Source organism: Pelobates fuscus, chromosome 6, assembly GCF_036172605.1.
Source record: "Pelobates fuscus isolate aPelFus1 chromosome 6, aPelFus1.pri, whole genome shotgun sequence".
In the NCBI taxonomy this organism is placed as follows: domain Eukaryota; kingdom Metazoa; phylum Chordata; class Amphibia; order Anura; family Pelobatidae; genus Pelobates; species Pelobates fuscus.
Window position 1 is genome coordinate 86,686,308 of NC_086322.1, and position 25,736 is coordinate 86,712,043.

The 25,736-nt window shown below is 42.6% G+C and overlaps 1 protein-coding gene across 1 annotated transcript in view; it reads left to right on the top strand.

The window, feature by feature from the left end:
* Positions 1 to 25,736, top strand: part of ATP10D (ATPase phospholipid transporting 10D (putative)) — a 112,545-nt gene that overhangs the window by 27,628 nt on the left and 59,181 nt on the right. The window lies entirely within an intron of this gene.

The window sequence follows — 25,736 nt, forward strand, 5'->3', positions numbered from 1 at the left end:
ACTGTAAATGTCACAATTGGCATTTGATTTTCTCATTTTCTCACACTCCACCGATTTCATAAACTTTTATGCATGGACAGCTAATCTTAGAAATGATACTAATTATTTATACAGTGTCAGAAATTATTTATAAACTTAATTATACTGGATGCATAATGATTATTAATGCACATCGCTTTCCAAACCAGTTCCCCAAGTTCACTGCATTCTTTTACTCATACTACTACGTAGGGCAGCAAGACGCCTTTCACTCATCCCTTCCTAACCCTCCACCTCAGGCTAGAATCAATCCTAGATTCTATTTTATGTAGTTTGCTGCACATTAACACAAATGTAAATTCAAAAACAAACAAAGTACATTGTTATCTAATCTATATAATTGTGTAAAATATCTTCACACTTTTAATAAAATGTGTGTCTTCACTTATATATTATTTATTTTTTTACCTAAGCACAGATTCATTTGAAGAAGTGAAAGTTATTTTTTTTTTTTGTTGAACATTTCTATACACGCAAAACATTTCAATTCCCCACAAGCTCACCATCTCCCCACCTGTATATTAACACTTCATTTTCTTAATGCCAAGTTCCTAACATTCTGTTCTGTTTGTCTGCATCTATCAGCTCTCCAGAATTGCATTAGCCCACCCCTCCCTCTGATGCAAAGAGGCTTCAGATCCACCAATGCGCTTTTCTAATTTTCTGTAAAGTGTGCTACATTTAATCAGTGTTTCCATGTGGAATTTTAGTTTGACAGCACAACTCCAAATTCAAGCATCCACCCAGTGGGACATCTGCCCATTAGAATTTAGTTTCCAAAATGTCTTTATCCAGAGTGTAGTCTGAAACACAATTACTTTCTGTGCACATTTGCATGTCAAGCTCTGTGATCGTTGTTCAAACGATTTCTATGTCTGTGCCTATGGAATTCTTCGTGTTTTGACTCACCACCGTCTTTTTGGAACCTAGCTATAGAACAAACGCTTTCAATATACTGGACGTCTACTTAGGCCTTGCAGTCACATATTGAACCCTGCCAAACAACCTCAGTAAGGGTACTAGATACATATCTCTCTCTAGTCTTTTTCACTGAATGTTGAAGTTTACTTATCCATGCTGCTGTGCTCGCTCAGTAGTCAGCCCTGCCTCCTTGGCTGAGATCATCAATCTTGATTATCTCACCCAATCCAATGCTTTCCTATTAGGAGGCTAGTGCACATGTGCAACAAGACGCCACAGTGCACCAATCTGATCTGAAATGGTGACAATTTTAGTGGTCAGTGTGACAGGCACTTGAAGCCGTTCTAACCTTGCAATGCTTTCAGTTGCAGGGTTACAATTACAGGAACATGGCATCCTGACCACTTACTTGAGATGAAATTTGGTTGAGACTGATGAATTTGGACAACCAATTGACATTTGTTACGCTAGTGTGTTCAGAAGTCCATTTACGTTATTGAACTTGCCCCCACTTGCACTCCCAGATAAAAGGTTACCTGGATCATTGCACAAGATGACATCTCTAATCCAGTGGAAGGTGGGTCCATCACCACGGCTCCACTCAGCCTCTGGTCGCTATCTCCCAGCCAGGGTCCATTTCCAGGGTTAAAGCTAAACCTTTCTGTTTAATTTCTGTCTGATAGCTATCTCTATTCTGTCTGGAATCTTGACCAACCATCATAAATAATGACAAACCTGTGCAAACAATGGATTGGCTGCTTATCCTTGGGGTATGTGGCTGAATCAACAAATGGTCTTCAGAATCTCATATTCTCTTATTCTGAGGCATTCCAAGTTCCTATACAGGAGAATAGTATGTAGTGTGCCTTCTTTAGATTTAAGTATAATTCTACCTAACTTAGGCCTTGATTTACTAAGTGCTCCGAACTATTCAATTCTGTTAGACAAACTTCCACATAATTTATCTACAAAAATTCCCATAGGCGTTATTGTTGTCTTCTGTAGATAAATTGTTTGGAAAGTTTTTCTAACCTTTTTTAATCATATAGAACACATATTAAATAGAGGCATTTAAGGAACACTATATCGTCAGGAACAGAAATGTGTATTCCTGACCCTAAAGTGTTAAAATGCAGTTTAGGCCTCTTGAATCCCTTAAAAATTGTGAAAGCATTGGATTGGCTGACATTGTCAATTCTGTTGATCTCAGCCAAGAAGGTGGGGCGAATACCAAACGCTGCTCTGGCCCATCAGCATCTCCTCAAAGACATACTTCAAATCAATGCCTCTCTATGGGGAAAGTTCAGCATCTCAATGCAGAGCTATGCAGAGCACATTGTGCAGCACTGAACCAGGAAGCAACTCTAGTGGCTGTCTGAGTGACTGCCACTGGAGGTGTCTCTATGGAGAAAAAGCAGTACTGACATTAAAATGTCTGCAGGGACAGAATATACTTACCAGAACAACTACATTAAACTGTAGTTGTTCTTGTCACTATAGTGTCCCTTTAACTTCTTGATAATCTAAAATATAGATACTTTTTTGAGTTTATCTTTTTTAAAAAAAAAAAAAAAGTTTTTTTGGTACTACATTGGTTAACATTTACAATCGATGTTCTTCAGCATCTACAAACCAAAACTGGTACTATTTACACCACTTGAAAGTCCACTACCAGGACTGTAGCACTTAATCATACGATAAATCACCATCGATTCATTTTTTTATTTTTTTTTAGCTTAGAGGAAAAATGTGAGACCAAAAGTGGTTTTCAACATAAAAACACTTCACAGCTCTGCAAGCTATTTGAGTAGATAAGGACTGAACGCAAGCTATTAAATTAGGTATCTTAAATATTGAGCACATGATGTACAAGTACAACATTAGCTTCCTTTTGTAGTGTCTATTGGCTGGAGCAGGGGTAGTCAACCTTTTAATACCTACCGCCCACTTTTGGATCTTTGTTGATGGTAACATTTCCTTACCACCCACCAGTGCCGCAGTAACTAATTGCGTGTGGGAGGGTGGCTTTGTGTGTGAAGGGTGCATAGGGTCTATGCTGTGTGTAGGTGGGTTAGATGTGAAAAATCCATCATAATGTCTCCCCCTCCCTTCTTCTTACCTTTTACCAGGGAAGGGGGTTCATAATGCTGCAATCCCTGGTGGTGTGGCATGTTCACTTTAGGCTGCAGCTCATACGACTGCATGCTGACTCTCCTGTCCTCCTGCGAGCACAGCACTGCAGGACCCACCTGAAATCCTAAACCGCCCACTAGTGGGTGGTAGAGACCAGGTTGACAACCCATGGGTTAGAGGGTAGACTAGTAAGTGAGTTTAGTTGTTGTTTTTTCTTTTTTATTTCCTTAAATTCCTGTTGTTAGAGACCTCCTTGCATCATGACCTATATAAATACAGAACATTTTCTCCATACTTATCGTAATTTTCTTTTCCTGGCTATAATTCATAGCAGCATTACTAATGGGTTAGCTCCGAAACAATCAATTATAACCAGACTGTAGGTATAAAAGGTCATAAAACATGGGAGGGTTGCTGATGCTGCCATGAATTATAGCCAGGACAAGAAAATTACGGTAAGTATGGAGAAAATTTTCTGTATTCCTGACCATTCATGGCAGCATCACTAATGGGTAATACCCAAGCTCCGCAACAAAGGGAGGGTGAATAAAAACGAGACCCCAATAATTTTGCTGCAAAAGAGATTTATTTAATTATGAGAGATTCACTGAGGACAAAACCCCTCTTCCGAAGGATGAAGAGGAAGAAGCCACATCCAGCTTGTAATGTTTGATGAAAGTTATAGGTGACTGCCCTGCATATGTCGTCAGGAGGAACCTCTGCCCAGTTAGCCCAGGAGGTAGCCAATGCTCTAGTAGAATGGGTCTTTATCTTTTCCGGAGGAGATAGATTCTTGAGTTTATATGCCATTTTTATGGTGTTTGAAACCCATCTCCTCAAAGTAGCGGTAGAGGCAGCTTCTCCCTTTCTGTATCCTGAAGGGATAAGAAATAAGTGCTGCAATTTTTCTAAATAGGTTAGAGTCCTCTATATATATTTTTATATTTTATTTTATTTTTTACACATTCCCTCACATCCAACTGATGGAGTTTAACTTCTTCCGAAGAAGAAGGGTTTTGGTAAAAAGAAGGTAGAATCACTTCTGTGCCAAGTGAAAACGAGAAACCACCTTAGGTAGGAATTCCATTCTAGATCTTCAGATAATTCTATCATGGAAAACCTGAACGTGATTCGGATCACTGGAGAAGGCTTGAATTTTAGACATTCTTTTAGCCGTAGTGATTGCCACCAAGAACAAGGTCTTGTACGTCAGATTAACTATACCCAACTCATCCAACGGAGCAAAGGGGGAGTCTGACAAAACAACCAGTACCAAAGAAAGATCCCAAGGAGGAGCATAATTTCTAGATGGTGGTCTTATGCGTATAGCTGCCTTAAAGAACCTCGCAATGATAGGGTCTGATGCCCAGGAGGTGTTACACTGAGCAGACAAGGCTGATGACTGCACTTTTAAAGTGCTTAAGCTTAGGCCTTTCTCCAGACCTTCGTGTAGAAATTCCAGAATAGCTATATTTGAAGGTTGTGGGAAATTCTTGGATTTCTTTTCTGTCCATAATCAAAATAAATCCCGTATTCTGTGGTAACACGCGGAGGTGGAACTTTTCCTGGATTTTAACAGTGTATTCACCACAGGCTCTGGTAACCCCTGCTCTAAAAGTCTCTGCTTTTCAAGAGTCAAGCCGCCAGTTTCCATTGGTTTGGATTGGGATGCATCGAGGGACCTTGTATTAACAGATCTACTCTCATGGAGGACCTAAGCACATTTTGTTCAGGAGTGGGAACCACGGTCTTCTCGGCCATCTTGGAAGTATAGCAATCACGGTCTTCCGTTCCTTCCGAATTTTCCTTAACAATCTGTGAATCATCGTCAGTGGAGGGAATGCATACCCCAGATCGAAGTCCCAAGAAAGGGAAAAGGCATCTTGTCCTGCTGATTGATATTCTGCCCTTAGGGAAAAATACTTCGGGACTTGAGCATTCCGATATGAAGCCATCAAATTGACCTGGGGTGTGCCCCACCCTAACGATATCTGATGAAATACCTATGGGTTTAATTGTCATTCTCCTGTTTGAATCTTCGTTCTGCTCAGATAGTTTGCCAGAACATTTTCTTTCCCTGGAAGATGCACTGCTTTCAGACCCTGTAGACTGTTTTGAGCAAATTCCATCAATGGAAATATTTCTCGCAATAGAGCCTTGCTTCTGGTTCCACCTTGTCGGTTTACATATGAGGCCACTGCTCTGTTGTCTGTCTGGATTCTCACCCAAGAATTTGTTATATCTTGTCGAAATCCCTGCAGGGCATAGAATATTGCTCTTCGTTCTCTTAGGTTCGAGTGCAACTTGCTCTCTCTCCGTAGCCATGTACCTTGTATCCATTTATTTTCTAAATGCGCACCCCATCCTTGGAGACATGCGTCTGTAGTAACTGTTTTCCATGGTGGATCCTCCAGAGAAAACCCCAAGGATAAGTTCTTGGTTTTCTACCACCAAGTCAGGTCGTCTATTGTTTTTTGAGAAATAGGAATTTTTTGATCCCAGCCTTGTTTCTTGAATTCCTTTAGAAACTTAATTTGGATGGGACACATCTTCCATTGGGCCCATTTCACCAATCCTATAGTTGATGATGTAAGAGATCCTATAAGGCTCATGAATTCCCTTGCTGTAATGCATCTCTTGTAGTGAAGATTCCTGATCTTTATCTGAATCTTCTTCATTCTTTCTGCAGACAAATTAACTCGACCAATTACCGTATCTATGGCAGCCCCCAGGAATATAATATTCTGAGAGGGAACCATCATACTCTTTTCCAAGATCAGTTTCCAACCATGGTTCACGAGGATTTCTACGGCCAACTGAGTGTGGAGTGCTACCTTCTGGCTGGATGGACCTATAATCAGAAAATCGTCCAAGTAATGGTATATCTCTATCCCTTTCTTTCTGGTTACTGCTATTAATGCGATGAGTACCTTTGAAAATGTTCTGGGAGCCAGGCTCAGCCCAAATGGAAGTCCCTTGAACTGGTAGTGTCTTCCAAATACACAAAATCTGAAGAACTTGCGGTGCCATATGTTGATTGGGATCTGGTGATATGCATCTTTCAAATCGATTGACGTCATCCAATCCCCCATACTGATGTTTGGTACAATAGTCGAAATGGATTCCTGTAACGAGTATATACCCCTACACGCAGGATCCAGCCTAACAGAAGACAGTACAGAGGAGAGATACGTCTACCGGACCTTAGAGTGGCCGGACTCGACGTAATAGGATAAGACAGAGTCAGGAACGATCCGAGGTCAAGGGCACAAAGAGACAGCGTAAACGAAAACTAGCCGGGGACTGGTACACAGGAATCAGCAAGCCGGCAAACAGTACAGAATAGGATAAAGCGAAAACGAAGTCAGAATACAAAGCCAAGGTCAAATACGGAGAAACACAACTGAACACAACAAGCACTAAAGGGAACTGTAGCAGAAACCACGATAGGGCAAGGAACTAAGGGAAAAGGGTAAGTATAAGTAGCCTTCAAACTAATGTGATTGGCTCCTGTCACTTCCACTCCCCCAACAGGTAAGTGTATGGGGTGATTGGCATGACAGGAGCCAATGGGAGCCTTTTTGCAATTTAGGCTCCCACTGTCTCTTTAAGAGCGCGCCCGAGATTCGCGGCGCGCTCTTAGCTGCAGGCGGGACACGTGACCGCTTCTCGCGGTCACTGCCCGCCTTCCTGTCTGAACAGTCGGACGAGCCGCGCGCGGCTCGTGCAGCCGCAGGACCGCGCGCGGCTTGAAGAGAGGACCGCGTCCGGCCCCCGGATAAGGTAAGTACCGCTACAGTACCCCCCCCTGAGGACACGCCCTCCGGGCGGGCAGGACCAGGCCTGGCAGGAAAACGCGAATGGAAAGAACGTACAAGGCGGGGAGCATGAACAGCATCCGCAGAAATCCAACTGCGCTCCTCAGGCCCATAACCCTTCCAATGTACCAAGTACTGAAGCCGACCCCTGAGAAAACGAGAGTCAATAACCGCAGATACTTCGAACTCCTCATGACCCTCCACAGAGACAGGAGGGGGAGGGGGAGTATGCCGGGTATAGCGGTTGCGTACGTAAGGCTTCAACAAAGAGGTGTGAAATACATTGGGTATACGCAGATTCTTAGGCAGACCCAAGGCATAAGAAACGGGATTAACCTTATGTATAATGCGATAAGGACCAATGAAGCGGGGAGCCAATTTCATAGAAGGCACCCGGAGGCGAATATTCCGTGTGGAAAGCAAAACCCTGTCCCCCACAACATAGGAATCAGCAAGCCGGCAAACAGTACAGAATAGGATAAAGCGAAAACGAAGTCAGAATACAAAGCCAAGGTCAAATACGGAGAAACACAACTGAACACAACAAGCACTAAAGGGAACTGTAGCAGAAACCACGATAGGGCAAGGAACTAAGGGAAAAGGGTAAGTATAAGTAGCCTTCAAACTAATGTGATTGGCTCCTGTCACTTCCACTCCCCCAACAGGTAAGTGTATGGGGTGATTGGCATGACAGGAGCCAATGGGAGCCTTTTTGCAATTTAGGCTCCCACTGTCTCTTTAAGAGCGCGCCCGAGATTCGCGGCGCGCTCTTAGCTGCAGGCGGGACACGTGACCGCTTCTCGCGGTCACTGCCCGCCTTCCTGTCTGAACAGTCGGACGAGCCGCGCGCGGCTCGTGCAGCCGCAGGACCGCGCGCGGCTTGAAGAGAGGACCGCGTCCGGCCCCCGGATAAGGTAAGTACCGCTACAATTCCATCTTGAATGTTTTTTTTTTTTTTTTTTTTTTAGTTTTGAATTAAACTTTTTTCAAGTCCAGGATAAGTCTCCACTTCTTTTGGGGTTTTGGGGCTAGAAAAAACGTAGAATAGTGACCCTTTCTTTGTTCTTTTATTGGAACGTATTCTATCACCTGTTCTTTTAGGAGTTTTGAGATGCAGTCCCTCATAGCTTTCTCTTTTTCTCCTTTTGCTACCCGAGACTGGGTAAACACATCCTTTGTTGGAATGGCCTCGAATTCTAACCTGTATCCTTCGGCCAAGATTGATAGGACCCAGGAGTCTGTCACACTTCTGACCCAGATAGGATTCCTGTAATTCCTGGCTGGGCCGGCACACGTTCAGACGTTTTTCCCTGGCCTTGCTCCTCTTCCTCTGGAAGATTTTTTTGCGGTGTGTTTTTCAAATTGGATCTGGAATACTCTTTCCCAGGTTTATATGCCCTGCTTTCACGAAAGGCACGGTCTTTGTATCTTTGTATCTTTGTATCTTTCCATGCTGTAGAACCATATTTTCTGACTTGCGGAAGAGTTTTTTTTTCCCCATCTGCTGCCTTATGGATAGCTTCATCCAAGACCTTTCCAAATAGGAGATCTCCTTGAAACGGAAGAGCACACAGGGACGCTTTAGAAGCGTAGTCTGCTCCCCAGGAGTGCAGCCATAATGCTCTTCTTGCTGCTATAGACAGGCCCATGCTTTTTGCCACCATTCTGGAACATCCAGAGATGCTTCAGAGCAAAACTCTGTTGCCAACTTCAGATCTCTCAGTCCTTCCAGAAGATGATCTCTCCGAACTCCTTTGGCGATATCCTCCTCTAAGTAGTCTAGCCATACTTTGAAGGCTCTTGACAGCGTTGTTAATGCTACTGCTGGATGTAGCGCAGATCCTAACGCCAGGTATGACTTTATCAGGCTGGCATCTAGCATTTTCTCCATAGGTTCTCTCAAATAAGCCATGGAGTCAATAGGAAGGGCTGTCTTTTTTGCCATATGTATAACTGTGGTATCAATCTTGGGGACAGAATTCCAGGTTTTGCAATCTTCTTTAGAATACGGATATAATCTGAATGCTTTGTTCTTCAGAGTCGTTTTTCTCTCTGGTTTCTGCCATTCTTGGGAAATTATCTCTTTGATTGTAGAGTGTACCGGAAAGGTAGGTCTATTAGCTCTTAAATCCTCATAATATCTATCAGATTCCTTTTTTTTTCAGATTCTTTTTCTGGGAATCTCAGGGTCTCTTCTTATGTTGACCAGTTTATCAACAGATTTCGAATCCAGATTTCTGGAGGCATAGTTAACTTCACCTTCCTCTTCGTCCGACATATCTTCCATCTCCATATTATCACTTGACTCAGAGGAGATTTCTTTTCTTCTTATGCGTTTAGATGAGGACATCTTGCTTGTGGATTTAAACCCTTCTGCAATTGCCTCTGTAATCCATTTTTTCAGTTCTATTTGTGGAGACTTTCTTCTCTCCCTTACTTCAGTGGCTTCTGTCAGACAATCTTGACATAAGTTTCTTCTACTGGGTGCAATTTGATTGCAGTTAACACACCTATTCTTTTCCGGAGGAGATTCCTCTTTTGGATTGCTCGGGCTGCAAAAAAGGCCATATTTTTTTTTCTCATTTATCTTTTTATTGATGAAAAAAAAAGGTTTCAACAATGTGCATTGCAGTGCAATATTTTCATGCAATACTCACCACAGGCACAGCTGTGGGTGACACCCCCCAGGAAGCGAAGACTAACATTTACCTTACGCAAGCTTTGTGATTTATTTGGCTACCGTCCAAAGATTCGTACTATTTAGCCCTCATACATTGAGAGCAAGCATTTTGTGTGGTATGCCTCATGTCCTATTTGTGTTTTGTGCGTTCCTGGTATGAGCAATGTCACCCCTTGCTTTTGTGGTGCACGTCTGGTAATCACCCTGCATGTCATTTGTATTTTAACTTTAACTAGGGAACGGGTATGGGTACAGAAGGGAAAAAGAGGAGGGGTGTCCTAGGCATCACACTCTACAACATGTAAGTTCTGACCCAATGTCACTGGTTGATTCACCTGCGCTCCAACCTAAACCCTATGCCCTTTGTCAGTTTTGGCATCAGTGTTGTGATCCCTATTCGGGCCTTTTATTGTACAGATGGCCAACTTCCCCACTCCTTTTAATATCTCTCAGTGCAGCCATTAACCCTGCTTGTCATCCGTTCATATGCGCTAATTGTGTCCATTTTATTGGTTATGATGTCTACGGATGGGATTGTTTTTCTTTTCCAGCTGCTAGCCAGCACAATTTTCGCTACTGTAAGGATATTAAGAATCACCTTCCTATGGGGGTGAGTGGTAATGTCGGGTGTGATGTGGAGGATGTAACTTTCTGGTTTTATGGGGAGAGTAAGGCCTGTCCTGTGCAATAGGTGGGAGTGGATTAGTCTCCAAAAATCACCCAGCAAGGGGCAAGCCCAGAAAATACGAAGTATGGTTCCCTCTTGTGTGTCACACCTCCAGCATTTCCCAGATGTACCCGGGTAAATGCATGCCAATCTATGTGGCACCAGGTACCACCTCATTAGTACCTTGCAATAAGCTTCCCAAAAAAAGGCCATTTTAACATTAATATATTTTTGGCCCAAAGTGGCACTATTTTCACAACCCCCCGCCCCCATCCTTTTTATAGGATACACGTATATGAGGCTCACCTATGTTTTCTAGATACAGATCTTGAGGCAGAGTGAGAAGCCATCTATTTTAAACAAAAAAAAATTTTTGTTATCCTATTCATTCCAAATATAACTGAACAGTACAATACAAGAAAAAAAAAAAAAGAGAAAAAAACGAATTACCTTATTTATCAAGATTTCAGTCTAGGGCAGCCTTAAACACACTAGAACTGTTCCAAACTTAAGCCAGAACACTGAAAACCCCACCAGAGCGTTCTTTATAGGATTTTGGCGCGATATCGCTTTAAGAGCCCGGCGGTTCGCGCATGAGCAATTGAAACTCCATGACGCCGATGCTACTGCGCATGCCCCGCTCTCCGAACCCGGAAGTAGCACCCAGCCTGTGAAAATAAACAAGCCGAGAAACTCTGCAAGCTGCTTTACTCTCTCTCCAGCATGATAATTACCAGGCACAACAGAAGAAGAAACACTGGAGCTATTCTTCAATGAGTTTAGGGTAATACCAAGGATTTTTTCCATTCACTTACCCAGCTTCTCTTCTGCCACAATCTCTGAGGGGGTTATTGATGCTGAAAGGGGATTTTTTTTAAGGATATACCGACCCCTCATCATTGTAGACTTTTTTTTTTAAAACAGCCCTGTTTTCCATGAAGAGGTACATATACTAAAATGTACCTTAACTCAGTTAGTCCTGCTCTTGCAGGCTGATTACTGAGTTCTTCAGATAAAGAGAGGCTGAACTTTATCTGGTAAGAACCCATGGTACACATGGGAAGGTGGCCTCAAAATAAAATTTTGTATAGGATATAATTCCTGTTTGTCCTGTCAAGGACAGAAAAAAAGACTGGGTTGGTGGAGGGACCTTTTATACCTACAGTCTGGTTATAATTGATTAATTGTTTCCTGTCCTGTTCCTGTTAGGGGCGGCGCTAACCTATTAGTGATGCTGCCATGAATGGCCAGGAATAGCATCATTTCTTGGTGTCTCTTTAAAGGACCACTCTAGGCACCCAGACCACTTCAGCTTAATGAAGTGGTATGGGTGCCAGGTCCAGCTAGGGTTAACCCATTTTTTTTATAAACATAGCAGTTTCAGAGAAACTGCTATGTTTATAAATTGGTTAAGCCTTCCCCCTAATCCTCAAGTGGCTGTCTCATTGACAGCCGCTAGAGGCGCTTGCGTGATTCTCACTGTGAAAATCACAGTGAGAGCACGCAAGCGTCCATAGGAAAGCATTGTAAATGCTTTCCTATGCGACCGGCTGAATGCGCGCGCAGCTCTTGCCGCGCGTGCGCATTCAGCCGACGGGGCGGAGAGGAGGAGGAGAGCTCCCCGCCCAGCGCTGGAAAAAGGTAAGTTTTAACCCTTTTCCCCTTTCCAGAGCCGGGCGGGAGGGGGTCCCTGAGGGTGGGGGCACCCTCAGGGCACTCTAGTGCCAGGAAAAAGAGTGTTTTCCTGGCACTAGAGTGGTCCTTTAAGTAAATTGCACTTTTCTAACACATGTATGCCTTTTAAAGCTTGAGTTCTTTTCCAGCTACTTTTTGTTAGGTCTGTTGCACACATAGAATGTTTGTTTATAGTTTAGTATATATAGGGGTTGACCGGTTTTGAGTTCATCTTGATAAATTTTACTATGCAGGCTGATCACCTTGTTAAGTTATATTGAAAACAGAACAAGTAGAAAGTAGAACTTTGAATGTTTCATAGTTACATAGCTGAAAAGAGACTTGTATCCATCAAGTTCAGCCTTCATCACATATGTTTTTGCTGTTGATCCAAAAGAAGGCAAAAAGCCCAGTCTGAAGCGCTTCCATTTTTGCAACAAACTAGGAAAAACATTCCTTCTTGACCCCAACATGGCAGTCAGATGTCTCCTTGGATCAAGAAGCTATTACCCCACTAATTAGAAATTATATCCCTGTATGTTATGTTTTTTCAAGTATTTATCCAATTGCAGTTTAAACATCTGTATGGACTCTGACAAAACCACCTCTTCAGTCAGAGAATTCCACATCCTTATAGTTCTTACGGTAAGGTAAAAAAAAAACAAAAACTTTTCTTTGCCTTAGATTAAATCTACTTTCTTCCAGCCTAAATGCATGAACTTGTGTCCTATGTAAAGTCCTGTATATGAATAGATTTCCAGATAATGGTTTGTACTTGCCCCTGAATATATTTGTATAATGTTATCATATCCCTAATGAGTTACCATTTTTCCAAACTAAAGAGATTACATTTTTTAACCTTTCTTCGTAATTAAAATGCTCCATTCCTTTCATCGATTTTGTAGCTTGTCTCTGCACTTTTTCTAGTGCCATGATATCCTTCTTTAGAACAGGTGCCAAATATTAAGGTGTGGTCTTACCAGCGATGTATAAAGAGGCAAAATTATATTTTCATCCCGAGAATTTATGCCCCATATTTATACATGACAAAACCTTACTGGCCTTAGCAACTGGAGATTGACATTGCATATCGCTGCCTAATTTGTTGTCTATAACAATTCCCAAATCATCCTCGTGTGTGGTTATCCCTAATTCACTACCATTTAGGGTGTAAGTTGCTTGTGCATTTTTGACCCAGAAGTGCATAACTCTGCATTTCTCAACATTAAATTTCATCTGCCATTCTTCAGGTGTCCACTCTGTATAAGAGAATTGTCTGTGTTAAGTATCTATTTGTTTAAATCAAGTTATCATTGTATTCTTAAAACTGTTATGAATGGTTTTACTTTCCCCTAATAAAAAATGCCTGTAGTAAATCTGTACTCTAGCAGTGATGGTGAATGTGGACCTTGGAGTTGCCAGATATTCTTGCCTGTTAAGATTCATAGAGAGTCCAGGATCTCTTTCTTTTGAAATCAATGAACTATGTCCAACCTTTTTTTTTTTTTTTTTGCATGTAGGGTTTATTATGGTGGTTACCATGTCATCAGCAGGTACATAAAGAGAAACAAGAGGGTTCTGCCAAAACCTTAATGCCTCTTATTTATTGTTTTTTTTTTTTCTTGCCCATAAGAATAAAAATGTGCGAATGTAACTGATGTTGAGGTTTTATATGCAAGCATTCCACAGTTTTTATTGCAAGCAGTGATCGTGTTAAGCATCCATTACTGTTAATGGAGAACTGTTGCTTCCCGGCATTTTTAATGTTATGTTTAACTATCTTCTATATCAAACAAATGTGTCTTTGTGAAGTGTGAACTAATGTAAAAATAAAAACGTCTACATCAACGGATCTTGGCTCCTGCTTAAAGGGACACACTACTGTCCAAATACAAAAACAAAATCACTGTTTTGAAGATATAGTCCAAATTAAAATATGCATACATTTAAAGGGAAACTCCAGTGCCAGGAAAACTATCTGTTTTCCTGGCACTGGAAGGTCCCTCTCCCTCCCACCCCCCACTCCCCAGTTGCTGAAGGGGTGAAAACCCCTTCAGTGACTTACCAGAGGCAGCGACAGGTCCCACGTCGCTGCTTCCTCCTCCCCCGCCGCTCCTCCTTCTGCTTACGTCGGCCGGTTGGCGAGACTGATCTCGCCCGCCGGCCCTAGGAGACTTAATGCGCATGCGCGGCAATGCCGTGCATGCGCATTAGCGCACCCCATAGGAAAGCATTGAAAATGAATTTCAATGCTTCCCTATGGGGAATAGAGCGACGCTGGAGGTCCTCACACAGCGTGAGGGCGCTCTAGCACAGAGAACCTGTGCTATGAAGCAGGAAGTTCCCTCTAGTGGCTGTCTAATAGACAGCCACTAGGGGAGGACTTAACCCTGCAAGGTAATTATTGCAGTTTAAAAAAAACTGCAATAATTACAGTTGCAGGGTTAAGGGTAGTGGGAGTTGGCACCCAGACCACTCCAATGAGCAGAAGTGGTCTGGGTGCCTGGAGTGTCCCTTTAATTATTTTTATTTTTTCTTCGTTGGTAGTATAAAAACAGCCTGTAAAAGCTCCAGATCTCCTGTCTGTAGCCTTTGCAAGCACTCTCCTTCTAACCCTGCCCAGACTTTCTGTGGCTGTCCAATCACTGACTTCCCAATGCAGCTCAATGAGATATCTTTGCAAAGCAGGTGGTCTGGGCAATTGCTGCCTCTTGAGTTTAGCTCCACTGACCTAAAAAAAAAAACAGGAAGTAACAGTGATACCGGAGAAACTGACGGAAGCCAAGCACAGAGAGATGGACACAGGTTTCTTCAGGAAGGAAGAGATTCTTTATTGGATCACCGATCGGGACTCAGAGGGACTAGCGTCACCAAAATACAGCAAGTTCTGAGTCCCGGACAATAGTGCAGGCTCCTTATATAGGCACATAACTCCTCCCATATTAAGCTCCACCCGCACATTCTCTTAACCAATCAACACAAATGAGAATTAACTTCCTGTTTGACCGCATGGCTTGTCCAGCACAATGGAGGAGGGGGAATACTACATCCTGTATTCTTGCACATGCTCCGTACACTACTGATCGTATCTTGCCTCGTGCAACCAACTGATCGATACGTCAGCATATGCACGTACACATGCCACGTGGTAATCTCGGCCTACTAAATTTATTTTTACCGAGATTCCACCACATTCCCCCCTTTGATGCCTCTTGATATTTCACAATTACTTGAGGCATCACTTAACCTTGGTTTGCATACACCGCAAGTTACCTTGAACCAGACCAGACTTATCTTATGATGTGAATCTTCAACACTCATCTTCCTGCATTGGTTCTCCCTGATCTAGAGCCTTATACTTATAAACCGCCATTATCTGTGCAGCAGCCTTCCTCTCTGCTATATTTTCTATCAGGCTTTTCACAGACCTAACTACTAAGGGTATAAGACACGGCAGGAGTAGACACAACATTAAAATCAGTAGGACTCCACCTACCACTGCCTTAAGCCCTCCAAACCACTCATACCAGCTACCAAACCAACTACTTGGATTATACCCTTTCCATACCTGAGTAGGCACATGCGCTAGTTTAACCATATGGCTAGTAAGCTCAGCTATTGCTTGCCCTTCGTCATCTATTTGAAGACAGCAATTGCTCAGGTTAAACTTCCCACATACACCTCCTTCTACTGCCAAAAGGTAATCCAAGGCTAATCTATTTTGGTAGACTGCTGTCCTCATCCTGGTATTATGCTTCGCTAGAAGATTGAGCGCTTGTGATGTTTCGTTAGTAATAATCTCAACCACCGCCTGTAATCTTATAATACGGTTGAGCATATAAATAGGGGTTCTATAACCAAAGGTACCATCTTCTGCCCACGTGGCTGGCCCATAATAATCTATGATACGCTGGGGAGGCCATTCATCATCTTCCCAGACGCCTATCTCTATGGGTCCCCTTTTCTTCCTATGATTCACATCATACACTTTAACACCTAAAGTCTCACCTGTTTCAATCGGTAACAAGAAGAAGGATGGTTTGAGCATACCCAACACACATGCCCCTTCCCAGTCCTGTGGCAACTCCGAATAGGCTTTCTTACCACAGATCCAGTACAAATTTGCTGGGGCTCTCCAGGTAGATGTGATGGATAAATCAAACCACACATCCTTTAAATTGGCGTTTCTAGCAAACGGGTTAGATGGTTCTGAGACATTTGAAGCCGACCACCAGGTTGTATTCTTTGTATCATCATCATAAGCTTTTTGCCCTAGACAAGTTAATTCTCCTACAGAAGTATTATACATTATTCCTTTCCTTGCTATGCAAACATAACCTATGATGGAGGTCTTTAATCTCCACTCAGATTTACCTCTAACACTCATATGATAATCGGCTTGTGTAGATATTAATTGGTCAACTGCCTCAGAACCGGACATTACCTCCTTTGCTTCCCAAGGCCATTGGTCTCCCATGTTAGTACCTCCACACACACAGCAGTTGGTAACATTAAGACTACCGGCAATACTTTCGGCTAAATCAATGAACAGGTTTTTAGCATTATGGGGGATCTTATTATCTATACTCATCTCTTCATAAAAGGAATGGTATACTTGATGAGTTTGGGAGGATACCGTATCAGTCTCTATCCCTATAAACAATACTGTCCCAGGATCTAAACCCGTCCCGTATATCTGAAACCCAAATAAATTACCATATTTGTCTAAGAACTTATCGGGGTTATTTATAAGTATATGAATGGGATTGCATTCCATAGACCTACAATATGGGCTGGTAGGCAACTTAGTCACTATCATGTCTTTGTCTACTGTCTGTCCCCAAGTCGCCCACCCCACACAAGACCAATATGGGCAAAAGTTATAGTCTTTATTTGGGCATCTAGGACTCACATATTTATTTTTACTACTGGGACAAATATATTTATCATTAGACCCATACGTCCTCTCCCATCTAAGATCCCCACATACATTCCACGGCTTTCTACCACTTGATATCGCCTTACACGCATCAAATAGCAGAACACCCGAAGAATGTACAGATTCTAACACCGTCTTATTAATTAGGGTCCCCTGAGGATCTCCATTCCTGAGAGTTAACCAAATTGTACGGGGTTGATACTCCGGACTGAAGCACTTAGGTTCTCCTACTCCTAAATGGCACACACTATAATCTATATTTAAGTATCTACATCTCGATACATCTCCTTTACACTCGTATTGTGAATGCCAAATTAGGGTTTGGGAAATATGGTTACCTGTTCTCGTAGTCTTAATGCATACCTCACAGCTAGGAGTGTCGGTACCTCTACCTTCCTGAATATAAAAACACACATAAATAAACACTATCATTAACACATCTTTCGCCGTCATCCTCAGTCTTCGTCCGTGCGAAGGCACCTCAGCTTCCAGGATGTAAGGGCTGCAGGGAATGGAGTTCTGCTCGTCTTCACAGGAGTCCCTTCGAGACTTTCCCTGGCTTATAAACTATACGTCGGTGGGCGGACAGGCTTTATTATGGCCTTCTCACTCACGCACCAAATCCCAAAAATAATAAAATTTGTAATCCACAATAGTTCCTCGTTACTCCGACTGAGTAGTGCGTTTTAACCGGATCTTGCAGGGATTCTCTGGATCTGCTGTAACTTGCCAAGAATCGACTGCTGCTGGTTTAACCCTGGAGTGATGTATCCACGGAGTCACTTCGGCTACTTTTATCGCTGTAGGGGTAGACAAAAGAACAACATAAGGACCTCTCCACTTGGGCCCTAACGGTGCATTATTCCACTCTTTAATCCACACTTGGTCTCCTGGATGATAACTATGAACAGGGGGATAAATATTCACAGGTAATCTATCTTGTACCCATTTCTGTACCTCCTCCATAGTCTTACCCAACTCTACAACCTGCTGCCGGGTAATTCCTTCTCCCAACTGACTCAAGTCCCCCCTTAAGTTACCAAGTACGGGAGGTGGTCGCCCATACATAATTTCAAAAGGAGAGAGGCCCATCCTTCTGGTAGGGGTACTGCGGATTCGCAATAAAGCTATGGGTAAGAGAACGTTCCACTTAAGTTGGGTTTCCTGACACATTTTAGCCAACTGATTCTTAATAGTTCTATTCATTCTCTCTACCTTACCAGAACTCTGGGGTCTATATGCTGTATGAAGCCTCCACTTTATACCAAGCATATGAGTCAGTTGTTGTAGGCACTGATGAACAAAAGCTGGACCATTGTCCGATCCTATAGAACAGGGTAGTCCATATCGGGGTATTATTTCTCGTAGCAGGAATCTCACAACTTCTCCTGCTTTCTCTGTACGAGTAGGACATGCTTCTACCCAGCCTGAATAGGTGCACACAATTACCAGCAGGTAACGATGTCCACCCGATTTTAGGCATCACTGTAAAGTCAATTTGTAAATCGGACATGGGGAGTCCCCCCATAAACTGGACTCCTGGTGGCTTTACTGGTCCTTGTCTTGCATTATTTTTAGCACACGTTACACATCTTCGTACAATGGCCTGAGTCAAGTTGGACAATCTTGGTATGTAGAAATGTTTTCTGAGAGATTCTTCAGTACTGTCTCTCCCAGAATGTGTCCCGTTATGATAATTTTGGACAATTTCTACCGCTAGTGATGCTGGTATGACTATTCTTCCATCTTCTAGCTGATACCACTTGTTCTCCAAATACTTTCCTGGTTCAGTCTTTAACCACTCCTCTTCTTGAGCTGTATAAACTGGAGTCCATTGGGACAGTGGAGTTGGTATAAGAGCAGCTATATGCCCCACATACTCCTGTCTTCCTGATTCAGCAGCACGCTTGGCTGCACTATCTGCCATCCGATTTCCCTTGGTTACATCACCATCTCCTCTCAGATGCGCTCGACAATGTATGATACCGACTTCTTTCGGCTCCCACACTGCTTCCAATAGTTGTAGGATTTCAGCTGCGTATTTGATTTATTTTCCTTCTGAATTCAGTAGTCCTCTTTCTTTATACAAAGCTCCGTGGGCATGAGTGGTTAAAAACGCATATTTGGAGTCCGTGTAGATGTTCACTCTTAAACCTTCAGCCAATTGTAACGCTCGTGTCAGTGCTATCAATTCTGCCTTTTGTGCTGATGTTCCTTTCGCCAGTGGCCGAGCTTCTATCACCTTGTCTATTGTTGTTACTGCATATCCTGCATAGCGGATCCCTTCTTTCACATAACTACTGCCGTCGGTATAATATTGAACATCGGGGTTCTGGATGGGAAAATCACGAAGATCTGGGGAAAAGAAGGGAAACCAACTATTGGTTGGGATATGTTATAAACCACCTAATGTTAATATTGACGAGGAACAACAGCTGTTTGAGCAAATTGAGAAAGCTGCAAATCTTGGTAACACTTTAATTATTGGAGATTTTAATTACCCAGACATAAATTGGGACATAGGGACTAGTAGCTCAGCAAAGGGAATTAGGTTTTTAAACTTGTTAAATGACAACTTCATGTCACAACTTGTACAAGCACCAACTAGAATGGACGCTTGTCTGGACCTGGTTTTAACAAACAACGTTGATCTTTTGACCAACATTCAAGTAGGTGAGCACTTGGGAAATAGTGATCACAATATAGTGTCCTTTGAAATAAACTCAAAAAAACAAAAGCACATGGGGTATACTAAAACATATAATTTTAAAAAGGCCAATTTCAATAAGATAAGGGAAGCTTTACAATATATTGACTGGCATAAACTCTTTAGTGAAAAGAACACTGAGGATAAATGGATCATCTTCCAACAAATATTAGAAAGGTACATTTCTCAGTATGTACCATTGGGAAATAAGTATAAAAGAAACAAATTAAAACCAATGTGGCTTAGTAGAGAAGTAAAACAAGAGATTAAAAATAAGAAAAGGGCATTTAAAGCATTTAAATCAGACAAATCAGATGCATCTTACAAAAGATATAAGAAAGCAAATAATGCGTGCAAAAAGGCAATTAAACTTGCTAAACTTCAAAATGAAAAAATGATAGCTAAAGAGAGCAAAACCAACCCCAAAGCATTTTTTAAGTACATAAATTCCAAAAAACCCAAAAATGAAAGTATAGGTACACTTAAAACTGAAACGGGGGTGTTAGTTAATGAAGACCAAGAAAAGGCAGGAATTCTAAATAACTATTTCTCCTCCGTATATATTAAAGAAGAACCCATGGCAATAGATGTGCAAATGATTGCTACTAAAAACTTGCAGAATAATTGTAATTGGTTAACTCAAGACAATGTGCTGCAGCAACTAAAGAAAGTTAATATAAACAAAGCTCCAGGGCCTGACGGTATCCATCCACGTGTACTTAAGGAACTAAGTGTAGAAATAAGTGTGTTTTTAATCTTTCAAGATTCTTTTCTTTCAGGAAGTGTTCCGGAGGATTGGAGGAAGGCAGATGTGGTTCCTATATTCAAAAAGGGTTCAAAATCCTTGCCTGGAAATTATAGACCTGTGAGCTTAACTTCTGTGGCTGGTAAAATATTTGAAAGGTTATTAAGGGATAATATTCAAGAATTCCTTGAGAAGAATATGGTTATCAGCAAAAATCAGCACGGTTTTATGAAGCACAGGTCATGTCAAACTAACTTGATTGCGTTCTACGAAGAAGTAAGTAGAAGTATAGATCAGGGTGTTGCAGTGGATGTGATCTATTTGGATTTTGCCAAGGCATTTGATACAGTTCCACACAAAAGATTAGTGTTCAAACTCAAGGAAATCGGTCTCGATGAAAATGCTTGTTCTTGGGTAGAACATTGGCTTAAAAACAGAATACAAAGAGTTGTCGTTAATGGTAAATTTTCAAGCTGGACAGAGGTGGCAAGTGGTGTCCCTCAGGGGTCTGTTCTGGGACCCCTTCTATTTAACATTTTTATAAATGATCTTGAAGACAGCATTGAAAGTCATGTTTCAGTGTTTGCAGATGACACAAAACTTTGTAAAATAATACAATGTGAGCAAGATATTACTTTGCTGCAGAAGGATTTAGATAGACTGGAGGACTGGGCACTCAAATGGCAGATGAAATTTAATGTTGAAAAATGCAAAGTTATGCACTTCGGCGTAAAGAATACACAAGCAACGTATACCCTTAATGGAAGCGAATTAGGGATAACAACACACGAAAAGGACTTGGGAATTGTTATAGACAACAAACTATGCAACAATGTGCAATGTCAATCAGCAGTGGCCAAGGCCAGTAAGGTATTGTCATGCATGAAAAAGGGCATTCATTCTCGGGACGAGAATATAATTTTGCCTCTCTATAAATCACTGGTAAGACCACATATTGAATATGCTGTGCAATTTTGGGCACCTGTTCTAAAGAAGGATATCATGGCACTAGAAAAAGTGCAGAGGCGGGCTACAAAATTAATAAAAGGAATGGAACATATCAGCTATGAAGAAAGGTTAACAAATTTAAACCTATTTAGTTTAGAAAAACGTCGCCTGAGAGGGGATATGATAACATTATACAAATATATTCGGGGCCAATACAAACCATTGTGTGGAAATCTATTCACAAACCGGACTTTACATAGGACACGAGGCCATGCGTTTAGACTGGAAGAAAGAAGATTTCGTCTAAGGCAAAGGAAAGGTTTTTTACTGTAAGAACAATCAGGATGTGGAATTCTCTGCCTGAAGAAGTGGTTTTATCAGAGTCCATACAGATGTTCAAACAGCTACTAGATGCATACTTGCAAAGACAGAATATTCAAGGATATAATCTTTCAATGTAGGGTAATAACTGCTTGATTCAAGGATAAATCTGACTGCCATTCTGGGGTCAATAAGGAATTTTTTGTCCTAGCTTGTTGCAAAATTGTGCTTCAAACTGGGTTTTTTTTTTTTTTTTTTTTTTTTTTTCTCTTTTGGATCAACAGCAAAAAACAGGTGTGAGGAAGGCTGAACTTGATGGACGCAAGTCTCTTTTCAGCTATCTAACTATGTAACTATGTAACTATGTAACTATGTAACTATGGTCTACTTGAGAATACTTAATCCATTACTTCCAAACAATCATGTTGACTTTCAGTAGGTTGTGGCAAAAGGGTAGCTGGATTTAAGGTGTTTACAGTCTCTAAATGCACTCTTGGGTTTTCACACAACATTGCTTGATACTTGGTCATACGGCTGTTACTAAACCAATGATTTCCTTTGTAATCCAACAACGTCTGTACTGCATGTGGGACTCGTACATAAAGTTCTTGACCCAGAGTGAGTTTATCGGCTTCAGCTACTAGCAGGGCGGCTGCAGCTACGGCTCTTAGACAAGGTGGAAGTCCGCTGGCCACTGCATCCAATTGCTTAGACATGTAGGCAACAGGTCTTTGCCATGATCCCAAGTACTGTGTCAATACTCCCACAGCCATTCTTCTTTGCTCATGTACATACAGGTAGAATGGTCGTGTGTGATCAGGTAGACCTAATGCTGGGGCACTCATCAAAGCCTTCTTCACATCTTCAAATGCCGTTTGCTGTTCTTGGGTCCATAAGAAGGGGTCGTGCTCTGTACCTTTGATAGCTGCGTACAGAGGTTTTGCCAGTATCGCGTAGCTGGGAATCCATATCCTACAGAAGCCTGCTGCCCCCAAGAATTCTCGCACTTGTCTTCTATTCTTGGGTATTGGTATTTGGCACACAGCTTCTTTTCTCTCTGGCCCCATAATTCTTTGACCTTCAGAGATACGGAATCCCAGATATTTGACAGTTGGCAAACACAACTGAGCCTTCTTTCTAGACACCTTGTATCCTGCCTTCCAGAGAATGTGTAGTAGATCGTGCGTTGCTTGCTGACAGATTTCTTTTGTAACTGCTGCTATCAATAAGCCATCTACATATTGTAACAATACACACTCTCCTGGGATGGACTCGAAATCCAGTAGATCTTGACTTAAGGCTGAACCAAATAGGGTAGGTGAATTTTTAAACCCTTGGGGCAGTCTTGTCCAAGTCATTTGGCGTTTTGAGCCCGTTACAGCATTCTCCCATTGGAAAGCGAAAATACATTGACTTTCTGCGGCAATTCGGAGGCAAAAGAAGGCATCTTTGAGGTCTAAGACTGTAAAGTAGGTAGCCCCGCCCGGAATTAAAGCAAGCAGGTTATATGGATTGGGTACAACTGGATGTATACTAACAACCGCATCATTGACTGCTCTCAAGTCCTGCACAGGTCGATACTCATCTGTACCGGGCTTTTGAACAGGCAGCAATGGGGTGTTCCAGGGGGAAGTACAGAATTTTAGGATACCATACCGTATGAACTTATCCAGATAGGATTGGATGTTCTTCTTAGCCTTCTGCGGGATGTGGTATTGTCTTAGGCTCACTGGATAAACCCCAAGTTTTAGTTCAATTTTTATAGGTGGAATATTGCGGGCCAGTCCTGGTGGGTTGTTCTCTGCCCAAACTCCTGGTATGTTAAATAATGTCTCATCACTCCTAGGGTTTTGGCTAGTCAACGCTGTATAAAGTCGCCACTCTTCTTCCTTTGGTACGGATAATGTCATGATACCTGAAGGTCCATTAAACTTTAAAGATGTTGTTCCATTTGGTAGGAACGTAATCTGCGCTTGTAACTTAGATAGCATATCACGTCCCAGCAATTGGACTGGACATTCAGGCATATAAAGGAATTGATGTTTTACTACGTGGCCTCCCAATGTACAGAGTCGACTTTTAAGAACCGGTTTTTCAGCACTTCTTCCAGTTGCTCCTATCACAGTAATAGTCCTTCCAGATGGAGGAGCAACTAGATTAGTCACCACTGAATGTTCTGCACCAGTGTCGATCATGAACGCACTCCTTTTTCCCCCTATTGATACATCGACCATAGGCTCCGCTCGACCAAGGGGGATGGAGCCCGGTCGGTATCAATAGTCCTCCATGACCGTGTCAGCCAATCCTACAAAGTCCCTACCTTCTCTATCGCGGGATCTTTGCGCTGCTGGAATATACCTGTCTTCCCTAACACTTCCTCTGTTCCCATTATTCCCTCTATTACCATTACTCCCTCCGGGGCCTCCTCTACCTCTCGCTCTGCCTCTAAAGTTTCCGTAGCCTGCCCTGGGTAGGTCTCTCTCGTACTGCTCTCTTTGCGGACATTCGTTCCTCCAATGCCCTTCTTCCTTGCAATACGCGCATTGATTCCTACTCAAAGGCTCCCTATTCCATCTACTATCGCCTCTATCTGGGCCCCGTCTATCTACGCCTGCGATCGCTACCGCTAGCATATCAGCCTTTTTACGCATCTTGCGCTCTTCCTCTTTCTTACTTTCTGTTTCCCTATTCATATAAACCTTATTCGCTACCTCCATTAGTTGGGTGATTGACATACCTGCAAACCCTTCTAACTTTTGTAGCTTGCGCTTAATATCTCCGTAAGCTTGGCTGACAAAGGCGGAGTTCACCATTCGGGAATTATCTGCGTCTTCTGGATTAAAGGGGGTATACAAGCGGTATGCCTCCAATAATCGGTCATAAAAGACACTGGGCGCTTCATCGCTTTTCTGAATCACCTCAACTGTCTTCGACATGTTAATAGCTTTCTTTCCTCCGGCTTTCATGCCAGCAATTATAGCGTCTCTATAGGCTCTGAGTTGAACCATATCAGCACCATTTACATTCCAATCGGGATCGGTGTTGGGATAGTGTGTTGCGGCCCATGCTGATGGATTGGCTTGGTTTAAAGTACGGGCTTTATCCTCTAGTGCTTTAATGGCCGCTTGATTAATTCTTGTCCTTTCCTCATTGTTGAATAAAGTCATTAATAACTGCTGGCAATCAGCCCATGTCGGGTTATGTGTCTGTACTATTGAGGTGAACAGATCAGTCATAGCTTGTGGTTTCTCAGTATACGAGGAATTGTGGGTCTTACAATTTAAGAGATCGGTTGTCGTGAATGGGACATATACAAAGACTGGGTCAGCATGTGCCATTTGGCCTGCGGCATCGATATAGGCTGGCCCAGGATTCAGACGAAGAGGCATCTGATAGTGTTTTAATTGTTGGGCACCGGTCAACTGTCGGGTCTGTATGGGGCTACGTGGAGGGGCGTCAGTCATAGGTTCCAGTCGGGGAGAAATAGGGTATGGGGATGTAGGAGCTTGGTTTTGGGAAAAGGTTGTAAATAAAACACTTCGAGCCGAGCTAGATGAAGCTTGACCGGAAGTCTGAAGTGGCGCCAAATCAGGATATTCGTTTTTAATGGGGGTTGGTTCTGATTCCGGAAGGGGAGATTTAGTACGAGGGGGGGGTGGATCCTGTACTGGAGGAGGAAGCGGAAGTGGATGAGGGTAATGAGGGGAGGGTTGCAGGACTTCCTGCATTTGCGTCACTTCCTCTTAACGGAAAGTAAGGGGGCGGCAAAGGGATCTCGGACTCAGGGGGCGTGTCCAAAATGGGCCTAACACCAGTCCTAGTGGACGAACAAGTCCTAGCTACCATGAGGCGACACTGCTCCTCGTGGCATGTCTGGAGCCATTTTGGCGAGTCATTTACGGCCTGTCTCCAACAATCAATATAAGGAAACTGGCCGTAAAGTTCAGGCCTACCCGATACAGCCACGTGTACGCGCTGTACCAGAGTTGGATCCAAACTGCCACGTGGCGGCCATGCCGCAACCAAAGTAGGCCACTCCCTAGTACACAAAGTGACCAAACGTACAGGAGACATTTTAACCCCAAAATCACAAGTTTTGAATCCCTTTTTAAAATTCTTCACCATACAACCTAAGGGATCCGGA